Raw genomic sequence first — 13,150 nt, forward strand, 5'->3', positions numbered from 1 at the left:
ATACTCCACTGCCTCCTCACAAGCTATTCAGTGGGACTTCGTTATGGTAGTCACTACAGGCGTATGCATCCAGAACATAGTAGGTGTGTGACGAGGATTGGATAGGGACCTCAAGGACACAGAGAAGTCTCTAGCTGACTTCAACCGTCAAGCCCCTACCAATACTGATGCGTGCCAGGCACTAGCGGCATCCAAGGTAGGTCATGCTGCTCTCATAGAGCACCTTCGCTGTTACAGTTTTGCAGTGTATACAGCCCAGATACAATCCACAGGAAACAAACCTAGTCGCCTCCTGCATGACTAGCCCGCCAGGATACCAACACATCCCCTATCACTGAAATAGCCCCAGACGCAGGCCCCACTCTATGCTCCCAACAAGCCATACAATATACTGTAGAGCTCCCTCTACCCCACTCCTCTGTGTAATCGAGGGATTCCTGACCCCCCTCTCATTGCGCTCCTCTTGAGCGCAAAGAACTCAGCAATTTAGTCACAGTAGTCGAGGTCAAAAAGGCGATCCATGACTTGGGTAGAACTAACATGCCAGGGATAGGTAGTCTCACTTTAAAGTACTACGACCGCTTCTCCCTTCAGCTTGTCCCCATATTGGCCAACATGCACAATGAGGCACTCACTACTGGAGTGTTCCTCACATCTCTACAGGAATGCCTCTTTATTTCCCTACTGGAATTGGACCGAGATTCAACTAGCCTGTCCATTTACCATCCTGTTGCCATTCTGGGCACGGATTATGAAATACTGGGCAAAATACTCGCTGACCGGTGCCTCCAGGTACTACCTGCCATTGTGAACCAATATCAAAATGGGCTTTTCGCGGTGCGCAGCACTTGGAATAAACTCAGGAGGCTGTTCCACATGATGGATCAGCATCACTGCAGTATCCCCAGGCAGCGTGCCTGATACTAGATCTAGATTAAGCTTTCTATATGCTGTCCTGGGACTACCTCTTCGAAGTGTTATGGGCAGTCGGCCTCGGTAGACGACTCACAGCCTATACAAAGCTGTTATATATTCTTCCCCTGCTTCTCGCTTACGAATCGGTCACCTAATCTCAACCCCTTTTCCGGTGTGCTGCAGCACACTTCAGGGCTTCCCCTTATCCCTGGTACTCTTCACCGTTGCCATGGAGCCATTGGCTTACCACATTCGGTCGGAGGGAGTACACTGGGGCATCCCACAGATGACAGTACCCACGCAGTGCTGCTGTATGTCGATGACTTGCTACTTTATCTTAGGGACACCACAGCGAGTACCGAGACGACATAGGCAAACTTCCTGGATTCTGAGGCAGCAGCAGGCTTGCAGGAAACTGGACGATAGTGTGCGTCTTTGTCTTGCGGCGTGATGAGCCCCACAAGATCGTCCGCCTACGGAGCTGGCAATTGACATGCGTGGAAGCTGCAGTCCATTACCTAGGCATCTGCTTGTACTAGTCACAGCAGGGCTTATTTGAGGTTAACATGAGGCGAGGCTTCACAGCCCTCCAATCCCAAACTCGATGCTGGCAGTGCCTGCCCCTTGACCTCGCAGGCTAAATCACCCTCTCAAAAATGATCGTCCTTTCCCGCTTATAATACTGTTTTGTTAATGTACCAATTTACCTCCCAGCACAGAATTCTTCTGGGACTTAGATTTGATGGTCGTAGACTTGCTCTGGGATGGCAGACAGCATAAGATATCTCTTAACAAATTACAGCTACTGGTGGGCCGGGGCGGCCTCGGCGCTCCATCCTTTGAGTCATACTACTTTGCAGCACAACTGCAAAGGATATCCCGCTGGTTAGCAGGTAAAAGTTTATTTGAAACCAGTACTGGGAATGGCTCCGTTCTTCATTAGCTCATACAACCCACAGTCAAAATACACCGTTCCTGGACCTTACACGTTTGGGTGTCTGGAAGTGCCTCTCCAGGATCTTCCAATTGAGGTGCCACATGCAACCCTATGCTCCTACTATCCCTCTCCAGAGACTACCAAGGTTTCGAGGGCCCTTCATGTCCAGCCACCTATCTGCTTGGCATGCTCACTCCATAAAGACTATAGGCAATCTTTTCCAAGGCAATCCCCTGTTGAGATTTGACCAGCTGTGTCAAGACTATGACATTCCCCCGGGTCAGTTCCTCTTTTATAGGCAGCTATTAGCTCTTTCAGGACTCTGTGGCACTCAGTGGATGAAGAGCCCTCAACTTAAGTCATCATACACACTCCATACACCATGGGGGCAGGGAGTCACCAGGTCACAGGGCTATATAAAGCCACCAGGGAACACATGGAAGACCCTCGGGCGCACATGAGAGGAAGACCTGACCTGGTCCCTACATGGCACTGAATGAAACATAACCCTAGAATCCACCCAAAGTATCTCTACTAATGCGTGGCTCAAAAATAGCCAGTATATGCTACTTCACAGGGCCAATCTCACACCTTCTAGATTAAACCGCATATTCACCCCACAGTACACCTTACATGCCCCAGATGCCAGTCCCAAACAACAGCTGACCTTCAACATATGCTATGGTTATGCCCCAACATAACCCACTTTTGGCACGCCATACATGATACCCTAGCAACTATAACTGAGCTCTCTATGCTGAATACCTGAGAAGCAACTGCCCTAGGAATTTGTAAGCGCAGGAAGAACCACAAAGTGTGAGCATGATTCGCAAATCTCGCCTAGTCCTGGCTAAGTGAACCCTCACCCTGAACTGGAGAGCCACTCAACCCCCACTGATCTCAAAATGGCACAGAGTGCTCTTTCCTCTGGAGGCAAGCAGACAGCACTGCCTTACACTGGAAGGAAGCCTGGCATCTTCGTAAATGACACATAGCAGAAGCCCAGACCACGATCACCCAGTCTCGAGAATTTAGTTATTACGCAGAAGGACACCCTCTCCCACATGAGCCTTCCCACTTATTTTTTTTAAAGCGTTATCCTCTGCTATGCCTATTGCCACCTCCCACACATCCAACTTCTGCCATGAGTCCCATTCCAGTGCTTAATTTGTAAATAAAAACGTGCCGGTGCCCAAAGCCCTCTTCTTAAACATGTGGCTGCTGCAATTAAATGTGGGAACACGGAATACTGAGGCGGCGTAATCCTGAAGCCATCTCAGGCCTCTTCAATACATATAAAGCCACTCCCTGCCCCTTCAGCTCACTCTTGCAGCTTTCTACTTTCTCCCTTTGTGAAGCTTTTCGTTTTTCCCTTCCTCTGTCTTTCCCATATGTGTATTTTGCTCGCAGCAAATGCTTGAGGCAGAAGAATAAGCCCAGGCCCTCAAAAATAAGTGCCGGTGCTCAGCACCGGAAACAGCAAGCACAAATGAAGCACTGTACCACTCCCTGTTTTATCCCAAGAAGAGGACCCAGCTGACCAAGTAGCTAACCCAGAAGCCACCATCCCCAGGGACCTCCCACCCACACATAATCCCTCTCTGAGCTCCTTCCTTTCATTCTCGCTCGTGCTACCACCTACTTACCCTCCCTTCTTGCAACTTCAGTCACCCCCTCTTCCTTTCTCCCTTGTCCAGAGGTCCACACACATCGTCATACAGCACAGGGACCCTGAGACTGGCTGATCCTGGCCTTAGCAAACAAAAGTGGACTTACCGTGATAACGCGTCCTTTTCTAGATAATTTAATTAGCCTGGGACTCGTTTTAGACCAATGAATCTTTTGACCCTGATTGAAGACACCTTAGAACGAGGCAATTAATCAACATGCCAATCAATAGATCAATAACATCAATAACAATTACAATAACAAATCGATTACATTTAAACAGTGCCATTAGTAAGAATCGGAAACCACCATGACCTTCCAGTCATGAATAACCACACCAGGTTTAGTAGATTTATGATATTCATTCCCTATTGATTACACTTCTACTAGCAAGTTTATTAGTCTCAATACCAGAAAACACATCAGCACGGTAATAATATGGCAACTTGAATAAGACTTCAGCAGTGCAAAAATCATAAACATTAGAACAAAACACGATGTCAACATGGATTAATCTTGGCAGATTATCATTAGCGCATTATTCAACAAAGCATAGATTCAGTCATTTGTCTATTTGCGTCCGTTCAATGAACTCCTTATCTAACCTCGAATTAGCTTTGGCATGTTGGGCTTCATGCAAAACTATTTAGCAACACAACTTTAGAAAACATCTAGCTATGGTCTCTATCAAAAGAGCAGTTGGTACCAAGAAGAAAAGGCAAACAGACAATTACAATTTCATCATTATATAGTTACCCTCCATAATGGGTCAGCATACAGAGTCAGTCTTCGTCCTCAGGACATCAGTTGATTCGCCATCAGCCGGGAAACTCAGCAAAGTTCAGCAAGACGGGCAATAAGAGACACTTCCCTCATAAGGAGGAAAAGTATGAAACGGGCAAGGCAAAATAAGGATAGTTCAAGAATTAAACTGCAAAGTCTTTAAGACAGAGTGACAAAGTGTCTAGGTAATAGCAAAGGCACGTAATGGCAACGGCATAGAGGTAGCTTGGAATGGCTGATTTCTCCTCGTGTCATACGGTTATATCAAAGCTTGTTGTACAGTCCCCTAATTTCCAATTGGGCAAGTTTTGGTACATCATTATCTCCATCCAATGGTTTACTGGTCGCCTCATTAAGATTGTCACCTTAGAACAGTTCTCATGTAGTTTATTGGCTCCTGTAATTGACGTCTCCAACGGGTAGAATGTCAGGTACAATTTCATGTTCATGCGGTCCTCTCACAATCCCAGTCAGTAGTCCCATTGTCTATACCAGTTCAGGCGACTTTGTACCTGTTGCAAGTTTACACTGTTGCATTCAGCAAGAATGTCTCCTTGAGCAAGTCTGGTCTCATGAGAAAGAATTTACTACGGTTACACACATCTTCTAGCTTCTGGAAAAGTACGGCTTCATGTCCTTCAGCAAGTCAGCACATTGCACGTTAGAAAAACACATTAATATGAAACCGGGCCGCTAGGCCCCGACTCATGCTAACTAAGGCCTAGTGATTAATTAGCAAAACCTTAACATATAACTCTCAATGCTAATATAAAACCACACATTAGTAAATAAATAATTCATTATTAGTCAATTTCATTTATCATTGTATACATTGGTGGGCACTCCCCGTGGGCACATTTCAAACACACGTTTAGTAAAGCACATTAATACATTTTATATGCAGCATCATTATTAATTAATTCGCAAACAATTTATGTTGATTTTGACTATAAAAGCTACACTCCAACAATCGCGAGTGGTCAGCCACACTACTGCCACACATATATTGGAATGTCAAACCTATTGTAACGCTTAAACTGGAATTGTTGTCTCTCCTAAAGATGCATATACTGCTTTTATTGGTTATTCTTCCCACTTGTCTCTGCTGGGCCAATGAATATTATTCAAATGCTATAAAAACCATAATAAAAAGAGTTAAAAAAAGAAACAAACTGACATACCCATTAGATGGTGAGAAGGATAGCTTAGTGGGTTAAGAAGGATTTTAAGTGAGTTGGGTCCCTACAGGTCTCAGGCTCAGCAGTAATTAAACATTAACACTGAAACAAGCTTCTATCAGGGCCTGTATTGAGGTCCTTAACTATACAGGTGATACATGTCATCAATGCAGCAATGCAGTTCCTGCTTGTATTTAGCATATTCTACTTATTCTTGCATTACCAAAGAGTGTTCTTCTGTGTTGTTTTTTTCTCCGAGATGCATGTTACTCTTGTATAATTTGAATTGAGACTTCTCTAGGGGCCAGATGTACTAAGTCATTTTGTGTTTGCAAACAGATCGGGTGGCTTTGCGACTGAAATCCGGTTGCAAAACATCCATATTTTATAGACTACAAGCATGTAGTGGTAATCCATTTGCAAATGGAAAGAGGTCCCCGAGGGAATGTAAAACAAATGTTGGTACCACTGCCACATCTTAAAAAAAAAAACTACTGTTTTTGAAAGCGGTTCCATTTCATTTAAGAGAAATGGACCGCATTTTTTAAAAAGTTTGTTTTATTAAATAGTATTCATAGATAAGGTGGTCTGCTGATCCAAGCAGGCCACCATTCCTGTGATGGCTGCAATTCCTAATGTCTCGCAAATTGAGACCTATCTCATTAATATTCATGAGGTAGGTCGATTTGCGACCCACCAGCAATCATTAATTTAAAAAGAAAACTTTCATACATTAAGAAAAGAGATTACTAAATACCGATTTTGAAAAGATCTCTGTTTGAAAATTGCTATCCTTAATGTTCAGACATCTGACCTTAGGTGTCTCTCCGACTTTAGGTTGTAGGTGGGTGTTTGATAAATTCCATGATTGAGATCTTTGAAGTTGAGTTCCAAAGCAGTGTGAGTTTCTCACAGTGCTAATCAGAGGACCATACACATGTTTATAATACATGCTCATCCAAACATTGGCCTCTCTGCAGTTCGCACAGAGCAAGACAGCAATGTTCATTGTGCCAATTGCAATTGGGATTATATGCAAAAGTGTGTGAAGGGGAGAAACAACTGTCAAAATATTTGCAGGGCAAAAATAAAAGAGAATGCTGTGTTTACAGATGAGTGGGCGTGTTGTGTGCGTAGGTGGTGGTGAAGTGACGGACGTGAAAGGAAGTATTTGCAGGAAAGAGTGAAAAGAGGGTGCTGAAGAGGAAAGAGATGAGGTGTGAGATATGCAAAGAATTCCAGAAAGATGCAAGGAACGGGTATAAGTGTCTAACTGAGACCACAGAGGAAAGAAGTGTGGAAGAAAGAGCTTGCTTGAGACACTCCCAGGCTATTACCCCTTTTACAGATTTTATGCTTAATTCAAACTGAAAGTTTCAAAATGTAAACATTTTTCAATTCTAATTTTTGACAATGGTCGTTACTCAATGATCTGATACTGATGATAAGAATTGGCAAAGCCATTATTTGGCTTGTTTTAGGTGCATGTTTGCAAAGTAGTGGTTGGGTGGGAGGCTGTGGAAACCACTAGGTTTTAGTTCACATGTTTTAAGCCACAACCTTAATTATGTAGGCCACACCTGTTGGAAACGATTCCAAATTATGCTTCTTTGGCCACACACCTTTTAGAGACCTCCACTTCTTTTCATCCCAGGTAAGGCTCTGGGGCTGAGTACATCCCGCAGAGATCTAGGTGATTCTTGCAAGTCGCAAGTTCGAGCCCTGGTTAGGCCAACTCAGGCCCATATTTATACTTTTTTAGTGCTGCATTTGTGCCGCTTTTTGATGCAAAAGTGGCGCAAACGTACAAAATACAATTGTATTTTGTAAGTTTGCGCCACTTTTGCGTAAACAAATGATGCAAATGCGGCACTAAAAAGGTATAAATATGGGCCTTAGTCTTTCTTCATTCCAAGGTGGACCAAATGAAGCCTTTTTAGTTAGGAAATAATACTTGTTATTAAGCGCCAAGAGCCAATGTCGGTTGTGGTGAGGGCTATAAACATTGCTGAAGGAATTCAACACAATACAAAATGGCTAGCTATCTGACTCCATGCATTCTGAAATCCTAGGAGTACGGAAGACACAAGCTACGATGCTGGGATCCAGCAGAGGAAGGAAGACGCGCAAGGGAGAGAACCGGAGGAACCTGCCAGGGATCGTTTGCTACGCCCCAAAATTGCTCCAGTTTGGTATCATGAATTTCTTACAGGCACGGGCGTATGCCAGGCTCTTGCCACATTAAATACTTCCTATGTGCAATTTTAGGACACAAATCAACCCCTCAGTTTATTTAGTGTGTGTGGGTTTCCATGGTTTGTAAACAGTGTATAGGAGCGGCACAAGTCCCAGGACACTGCAGACGTGGTTGTGCTAACTCAGATATCCTAATTAGGAATTATTAATGATTGTTTATGTATTTTGAATAATGAATCACGTAGAAAAATGAATAATGTAGAAAACTAATGTGCATGTTTGAAAATGTGACCTCGGAGATTGGCCACCAGTGTTCACAAAATATACTAAAATATAATTAATCCACCTGAAATATTTACAATGCATTAGATCAATGTAGCAATATGTCATACTAAAGGATATGAATTATGTTTTTGCTTATTAATTGTAGGCCTTAACTTAGCGAGTGTCTTGGCCTAGTGTTGCCAGGCCTCATGCAGAAGCTGTATTCCTTAGCGTTTAATGAAAAATGTTGACAGAGAAAAACTAACTGTGAAATGCTCATTGTTTTAATAAAATGTTTAGCAGAGGCTTTCTATTGGAACCAACGGACAGGAGATGATGTCCTAGCAATGTATCTATTAGTGTGTAATGTGCCTGAGATGTACTTTCCCAGGACGTGAAGAATGAAGACACTGACTGGAGACGAAGATGCAACAATTTCGATACCTGACGAGCCGGATGATGAGAACATCATAAAACAGACCAATCAACGACATGTGAACTGTGAAATATTAGAATTCATAGACTGGGTAAAGGGGAAATTATTGGGTAGAGAAATAACATACCATTAATTGATCAATTCGAAATTGGGGGATGGTTTGGGGAACTTTGATATAACAACGTGACAGAGGGAAAAGACTTCAGACTTATCCTGATTTTGAGAGGCGATATTGAGGAGAGGAGATTCGAGATTCTGTCATTGGGCTCATACTCTTTGAGAGCCTGATATTTTGCTGATCAACTAATGACCTAAAGACGAAGACTGATTCTGCTTGCTGACCCATACCGTGGATAGGTAGATATTACAATGACTGAATTGCATTTTATGCCTCTTCCTTCTAGGTACCAACTGCACTGACTTAGAACTTTCTTTAGGTAGATGTTTTCTAAATTTGTGGTCTAAATTGTTTTGCATGAAGCCCCACATGCTGCTTCTAATTGGAGTTAGTGAGGGTTACTGTGGCAGGTCGAACGGTATAAAGACCACGGAGAGAAATTGTGATGATCAAGTAAGGGGTTTATTTAAGTAGTAGGTGTTTGTCTCTAATTATCCTTGTTGTTTACTATGTCTTCAGGTCTTAAGCCGTTGCCTTCTATTCTTCTTAATGGATTTCTCTTCTTCTCTTCGTTCTCTTTTTTAGGTGGGCGTTCTCTCTGGCTGTCAGTGGGCTCCCGTGGTGTGGTACCGGGAAAAAAACAAAGAAAACGCTACGGTAAGTGGGGTATTAAATATGGTTTATGTTTTGTTTAACTAAAGGGGAAGAGGAAACAAAAGGTGGGGTGGTGTTGGAGGTGAGTGAGGGTCAAAAGTGAATAAACTCCTTACAGTGCACTTTTATGTGGCTCACTCGTGTTTATACTGGAGCTCTCTAAACTCCCTCCCAGTCCTCCCCTCACTCCTTATTAGCTCCCTTCCCCAGTGTCCTCTTAACCGTGGTATTCCCTTTTGAGTCCCACAAGGACCGTACCTTAGCAAGCCACGACCCTCCGGGGTCGTGGCTGGCGCTGGGGTGTTCCTTCCATGGATGATCTTGGGAAGCGCTCTCCTTCTTCCACACCTTGTCGGCACTCCGTGTTGTCTCGGTCCTTTCTCCATCTCCCGTCTCAATTCCGCTGTTCACCGCCTCTCCCCTTGATCGTCTGTCGTCTCTCTCCTTTAAACTGGGAGCCTCCCGCCTCGTCAGCGCCTCGGTCCGGAAACCCTCCTGGGTTTCCCCGGCAACACTTGGACGCCGGCCTCCGTCCGAGAGCGTTCCCACGGCAACGTGGGAATGCGGAAATGACGTGTCGGAACTATCCAACACGTCTGTACCGGCTTTCACTGCAGATGTGTTCGGGATCGCCCGTTCACACACCCCATCCCAAGAACGGTCCTGCTCTAGGACCGAAGAGGAGCAAGGGAAACGAGACAAATAATCAGCAGGACCCTGTTGCGACCCCGGGATGTGTCGGACCTGAAAGGAAAAAGGCTGCAGTTCAAGGAACCATCGCAAAATCCGGGAATTAGAATCTTTATGAGCGGCCATCCAGGTGAGGGGAGCGTAATCCGTGTATAGAACAAAAGGTCGGCCCAACAGATAATACTGTAAACTGTCCACCGCCCATTTAATGGCTAAACACTCCCTTTCGATGATAGGATAATGTCGTTCCCGAGGAAACAGTTTTCTGCTGATAAATAGTATAGGGAGATCACAATCCTCCTTGTCAGGCTGAGCCAGAACTGCCCCTAGTCCCACATCGGAGGCATCTGTATACAGGTGAAATGATTTGGAGAAGTCTGGGCATTGTAATATCGGTTCCCTGGTCAGATAGGATTTCAATCTCTCAAAGCTATTCGTCTGAAGGTCAGAAAAGGGCAACAACTGGTTAAGGTGGGATTTGGACAAGAGGTCTGTGAGAGGAGCAGCAAGGGTGGAATATCCTGGTATGAACCTACGATAATAGCCTACTAGTCCCAGGAAAGAGCGTAAGTCCTTCTTTGTTTTAGGGGTAGGGGCATGTTTTATGGCTTCCACTTTTTTTGTTTGGGGTTGGAGTGTGCCCTGGCTAATATTGTATCCGAGGTATGAGATGTCGGTTTTCCCTATTACACATTTCTTGGGGTTGGCTGTTAATCCTGCTTTTGTCAGGGTATGGAAAATTTTCTAAAGATGGTCTAGATGATCCCCCCATGTCTCGCTAAAAATGACTACATCGTCCAAATAAGCTGCCGAGAATGTGTGGAAGGGTTTTAGTAACCTTTCCATTAATCTTTGGAAGGTAGCCGGAGCTCCATGTAGTCCAAAGGGTAACACTGTGAAGTGATAAAGCCCCGATTGGGTAGAGAAAGCTGTTTTTTCTTTATCCTCTGGCGCCAAAGGAATCTGCCAGTACCCTTTAGTTAGGTCTACTGTGGACATATATTTAGCTTTGCCTAATTTTTCAAGGACATCGTCCACTCTAGGAATTGGATAGGTGTCAAACATGGATATTTCATTAAGTTTTCGAAAATCGATACAGAATCTTACGGTCCCATCAGGCTTTGGTACTAGGACTACCGGAGAGCACCAGGGACTATTAGAGGGTTCCACCACTCCTAGAGCTAACATTTTCTGTATCTCGTCCTCTATGATTTTTTTCCTTGCCTCCGGAATACGATAGTGACGCAACCTGACTATTTTACCTGGGTTTGATCGTATTTGATGGCAGATCAAAGAGGTTTTTCCGGTGGTCTCTGAAAAAAACTGTTGGAAGTGATTCAGTAGGAGAGATAACTGCTTTTTCTCGGAACTTGTCAATGAACTATTGATAGAGGGTAAGTTGTTATTCTCGTGCTGGTCTTTAGGGTAGAACTCAATGTTTAACTTCTTACTCGGATATAGGAACCGGCCCATTTCTACTGTATTGACTGCGTTCTCTGGCACTTCCCACTTCTTTAAGAGATTTACATGATAAATTTGAGTCTTTTTGGGATTGGCCGTTAGTTCAATAAGGTAAGTAACTGGAGAAACTGCTCGGATCACTCAATAAGGACCTTGCCATCTCGCGAGGAGCTTTTGCTCCGATGTGGGACGCATTATGAGTACCCGGTCTTCCGGCTGGAAAACCCTCAACTTACTCCCTTTGTCATAATAGTGTTTTTGTGTTGTTTGTGCCTGTTCCATATTTTCTCGTACCTCCTCCCATAGCCCTTGTAAATGGGACTTCAAGTTGTGGGCGTATTCCAATAATGGTCTTCCCCCTTCCTCGGCTTCTTCCTCCCATGTTTCTATGGCCATGTCTAAAAGGGAACGTGGTTGCCGTCCGAACACTAATTCGAAGGGGAGGCCTGTTCATGAGTTCTGATAGCGTACAAAACTAAAGGTAATTTTTGATCCCAATCTCTCCCTGAGTCTGTGACTATTTTTCTTAGTAGGGTTTTGATGGTCCGATTGTAGCGTTCCACCAATCCATCTGTCTGCGGATGATACACGGAGGTTTTTATTTGGGAAATCCCTAAAGTCTTACAAACTTGTTTCATGAGATTGGACATGAACGGGGTCCCTTGGTCTGTAAGTATTTCGCGGGGAAACCCTATTCGAGCGAAGACAGTTATCATTGCTTGTGCGACAGTTTTTGTGGTCATACTGGTCAGGGGAATGGCCTCAGGGTATCGGGTGGCATAATCAACGATAACCAATATATACGTGTGACCTTTAGAGGAAGGCACTAAGGGTCCAATTAAATCCATCCCCACCCTGCTAAATGGTATGTCTATGATGGGAAGGGGCAAAAGTGGTGCTTTCCTGGGCCTACCAGGTTCTGTAAGCTGACACCGGGGACACTGGGAACAATACCTCCTAATGTGGGTGAAAACACCTGGCCATTAGAATAGTCTGAGGAGATACTCTTCAGTTTTTTCCCTCTCAAACTTGCCTCCCCCTGGTTGATTGTGGGCTAGGGTCAGGACTTGATTCCTATACTTTTCCGGTACTATTAGCTGATGTTTGCGATCCCCAGCTTGGTTAGTGGTTACCCTATATAGGAGATTTCTTTTAACCAGGAAGTAAGGACCCACCTCCTCAGTTTCTTCCGGTTTGGCGGACTTCCAGGCCTGAGCGAGGGAGGGATCTTCTCTCTGTTGGTGGTGGAAACTTAGGGGTGCGTCATGTATTTCTGCTATAAGTCCTTGGTTTTGTTCCTGCTCTTTCTGAGATCGGAAATGTACTCTTTCATCTCGCTTCTCTCTACGTGAAAGTTTTCTACGGTTAGAGGACATTCAATAGTGCTTTCGAAAAAAGGGGCCTCAACCCACCACTACTGGTGTGGTTTTGGTTTCCGAACATGATCCAGGAGCTCTTGGAAATGATCATAGTCAGTACCAATGATACATTCCTCAATAAGTTGAGACATCACTCCCATCAGAAGTAAGTCCTTATAGTCACCCCACTCTAGGTCAACTCCTGTCACGGGGTACTGTTCCTTATCGCCGTGAATACAGCAAATGGTGACCCACTGACTTGATTCCCTATCTATTGGGCTTATTAAGTCTTCGCGAACCACGGATTGGCTGCACCCCGAATCGATGAGAGCACATACAGACCGGCCATTCAGTTTCAGGGTTTGCTTAAATTTAATGTCTCCCTTTCCAGTACAGAGTACGCGTCTCCTGGTCACTCCTATCTCCATAGGTTCACTTCCCTCTAGTTTCCGCGGGCACGCACGAGCTATGTGTCCCCACTCTCCACAGTTG

Source organism: Pleurodeles waltl, chromosome 6 (assembly GCF_031143425.1).
Source record: "Pleurodeles waltl isolate 20211129_DDA chromosome 6, aPleWal1.hap1.20221129, whole genome shotgun sequence".
NCBI classification, from domain to species: domain Eukaryota; kingdom Metazoa; phylum Chordata; class Amphibia; order Caudata; family Salamandridae; genus Pleurodeles; species Pleurodeles waltl.